This window comes from Kryptolebias marmoratus, linkage group LG7 (assembly GCF_001649575.2).
Source record: "Kryptolebias marmoratus isolate JLee-2015 linkage group LG7, ASM164957v2, whole genome shotgun sequence".
Classification (NCBI taxonomy): Eukaryota; Metazoa; Chordata; class Actinopteri; order Cyprinodontiformes; family Rivulidae; genus Kryptolebias; species Kryptolebias marmoratus.
The window spans coordinates 12580988-12584989 of NC_051436.1; the positions used below are offsets into that span (position 1 = coordinate 12580988).

At 39.0% G+C, this 4002-nt stretch overlaps 1 long non-coding RNA gene across 1 annotated transcript in view; it reads left to right on the forward strand.

The window, feature by feature from the left end:
* Positions 1-477: 477 nt before the first annotated feature.
* The window catches only part of LOC108249744, a 23515-nt gene continuing 19990 nt past the window's right edge, over positions 478-4002 (forward strand). Inside the window, exons 1-2 of the long non-coding RNA XR_001809233.3 lie at positions 478-576; positions 700-807. This is a non-coding gene — a long non-coding RNA (uncharacterized LOC108249744). The remainder of the gene's footprint in view (positions 577-699; positions 808-4002) is intronic.

The following is a 4002-nucleotide window of genomic DNA, read 5'->3' on the forward strand; positions in this document are numbered from 1 at the left end:
GTCGTAGCGCAGAGCTTCTAAAAGCACATTCTTCCTGATGACACCACACGTTTGGATAAAGAACTTGCATGCTTCTGATTTAATTTTTGTTTTTTATTTTTCAAAGCTGTGGGGCAAAAAAAATACAAAAAAAAATCCACTGAGCGGAATAGCAATAAGGGTGCTCTGCGTTGGCGCCTTTAAAACGACGAAAAGGGTAAAAAGCCAAATTCAAAGCCTAATCACAAAGACCGCATGAATTTAAAACCCTTTAGCTGGACAAAGACCCGAGAATTAAAAGACAAAGAAGATGAATCAATAAGCACCGGGTGCAGGTGTGGATTTAATGACTGGAAAATCTATATGTGCTGCCAGTATAATTATACGAGGCCAGAAAAAGATAAAGCGAGCAAACATGCACCCATGAAAATCCACTCTGAACAAACACGTTTGAGCTGCACACGCAGAGAGAGAGAGTGTGGAGCTGCAGAATGTAGGAGGTGAGCGGCAGAAGGTTTCTACATTAATGCTGTCTGAGCAGAGGTGGGATGGAAGAAGAAATGGTAAAAACTCCCCTGTCAGGAGGGGAGAAAATAGGTAAATTACTATTCCAAATTTTAGGGTTTCCACAGATTTTGCTTCCTTAATCTCACAAGGGAGATTGTAGAGGCTCTGCTTACAAATTTGTATTTTTTTCTTTTCTCTCTCTCTCTCTATAAGTAACTTGGGGGAAAAGCTTCATTCTCAACCTGGTGGTGGTGGAAAAATACAGAGAAACACTGAGGTCAGACGAAGCAGCAAGTGTGAGGCCATGTAGCAAGAAAAAGCGTGAGTCGTTTAGTTTTTAATGCTAACTTATACTAACTTAGCAGTGTTAAACAGAGCCTGTCAGGATTTGGGGTTGTTTTTCATGTTTTAATTTGGGTTTATTGTTTGTTTTATTTTGTTATCTTTATGTTTAATCTGGTCTTAGTTCAATTCTTGCTCCTTGTGTTTCTATACTCCTGTCATTCACTTCTCCTCCGTCAGTCGTTTACCTGCCACGCCCATCTCCACCTGTTCCTTGTTAGGTATCACTCACCTGTGCCCATTTTCCCTAATTAACCTCTGCCTTTAAAACCTGGTCATTTCCTCCATTTACTCGCTGGTCCATTGTCGCTTTCATGCGCTGTCTGGTTTCTCCCATGTCTTGCCTCTCGTGTTTCATTCCTTTTTGGATTTAGTTTGTGTTTTGTTCTTGCTGCCACGTCAGCTTTTGTTTTTCTTTTATTTATAATAAAATAGTTTGCTCCTGGAGCTATCAGCATGAGTCTGCAAATTGGGTTCGCCTCAATCTCCACCACACCTGGCAGAGTCCCCATATTTTAATGCCCACAATTTATATGTGTGACAAAAACCGACACGGATAAATATATGAGGTCACCCTAAAGTTCCCCAGGACATTTTAAAAAAGGTTAAAAATCAAAAAGACAACTGAAAGTCTGTTCTGTAGGTGAAGACGTTTCGCTTCTCATCCGAGGAGCATTGTCAATTCAAAAAGCAGAAGGTTTGGAGTTCCAGCTTGTGATGGACCGAGCAGTTAAGGAACAGCCAGGCACAAGTTTAAAGTTAAAAATGATTGTTTCTTTATTTAACCCAACACCAAACTTGGGTAAATAATGGAATAAATGACAAAAATTGGGCCCATAAAAAAGGTCAAAGTAACAGACATCAACTCAGACTAACTAAAACAAACAGACCTCCCTGAGTGAGACAAAGGGGAAACTTAAATACTGGCTGATCAGGCCACATACAAGACACAAAGGGGAAAACACACAAAAACCTAACTGAAACCAACATAGCAAAATCCCATTCCCCCCCTCTGGATGAAGAGTAGTGGTATGAACCAATTTGCAGTCTCAGCCGGCTTGCTCCACCCCTTCTCCACCTCTCTGTTCTCCTGAAGGATTGGAGCAGCCAGCACTGAAGAAACTCAAAAAACAAACAAAGGTTAAATTAAGCAGAACATAACAATGTAAACTAAAATGTGCGCACTTATTCTAGAATACAGGGCGATGTGGTGCCTACTAAACAAAACCAGTTATTCTGTAAATTAAATCCATAGACTTAAAGAAACCCAAATATAAATGAGGTGACCTATTGTATGTCGTGCGAGTGAATGTTACCACATTTGTGTGGCTGTAACTGCAGCCATCACACTCCCACAATTCAAAAACAAAACAAAAAAAAACAATATTGACAATGTGGAGAGTTCTGAAATGATAAAGCTCCCTGGATGAGAAGCAAATAATCTACAACTACAGAATATAAGTCCATTTGTTTTGTTTGTGCGTTTTACATTCATACTGAGAGTCTACAACAGAATGCAAAAATAATAATTTTCCAACACTGAGTTTTTGGTTTTCTACTTATTTATGACACTTTATCTTAAACCTCTTGATAAAAAAATCAATAACAAATAAATTATTTCAAATTGCTGCCACGTTAAATTTTGTTTAAAAATGACTCACTTCTAAACCTTTTCTAATGACCTACAGCACATGTCAAACTCAAGGCCCGTGGGCCAGATCAGGCTCTCTGAGCCATTTTATCTGGCACCCAAGATAACATTTAAATGTTATTAAATCTGTCCTTTCAGTCTGTGACAGGTCAAGTCTCTGACGCTTCACATTTTGCTTCAAAAACGGAGCCTTCTTGTGACAGTTACTTTGAAGCCAAGAAAATGAAGTTTTAATTTCTCAGTAATCTTTGATTTGGACTTGGCAAAAGCAACACAGAACATTAAATGGGATCGACGAAACTGCTTTAATACATATTCTTTTGTATTGTCTTGTTTCAAAGTTAAATGTTAGCATGAAGAAAAATGTATTTAAAAGCTGATGATAAAGCATAAACATAAGAAATAAATGTTAATTATGTGGGAGGTTTTTTTAGTTCAACCTATTTTTCCTGTGTTGTTCAAAGTTTGTTCCTTCTAAATGTCTTTACTAGTCACTAGGAAAAGATATTTGATATTGCTACATAAATGATTTGACAAAAGAAGGTGAGTACCCAGATAGCACACGATGTTAAATCAACATTAAATTATAGTCAGAATGGTTGATATTTGGTTGAAGTCGACAACTGACGGTGGATCAACCATGAAACAACCATCCAAATCTAACCGTTGAAACTGTGTCATTGAATCAATGTTGTTTTGTGGTTGAAATCTAATGACTGAAATACCGATGTCTGATCAATGTTGAATCAATGTGAGCTGTTTTGCCACACCCCTTCCCCTCTTCTCCTCCTCATTGGAGCTCTGGGTCAGAGAATTTTATTAGTGAGTGGGGGATATCACATTTAAAAATAAGCCCTGTAGAGGATATTTGGTGCTGATTCCTTTCTGTACATTTTCTTACTTGTTCATAACAATTCTTACTGACTGTTTGTGTGTGATATATTAACACGAAAACATCTACAACTTGCTACAAGGTGTGGAGCGGTCCACCCCTACCGTTTACTTGAGTGGGATGGCCCAACCACACAGCCGCTTCGCTGTTGGCTTGTTGGCAAAAGATGTTAATTCAGCGTTGAATTATCATCACAAAGGTTGCATGTATGGTCGAGGTCGACAACTAACGGTGGATCAACCATCAAACAACCATCCCACTCTAGCCAATTACCTAGCGTTGAAACTGTGTCATTGAATCAATGTTGTTTTGTGGTTGAAATCTAATAAATTAAATGCCAGCGTTCAATCCAGTGTTTTAAGCACTGGTCCTCAAGGCCCTACAAGTCTTAGCCATTTCCCTAATTGAGCACACATGATTTTAATTGACGTCTGATTAACAGGGTTTTGCTGAACTGAAAACACGCAGGTCAGTTTACCTTGAGGACAAGGTTTGGGGAAGAACTAGTAATCTAAATGTTCAATCAGTGTCAGCTGTTTTTTGCACACCTCCACCTCCACTTCCCATTCAAACCCCCAACCCCTCTCCCTCCACCTGCCAAAGACACACACACACACACACACACACCCCA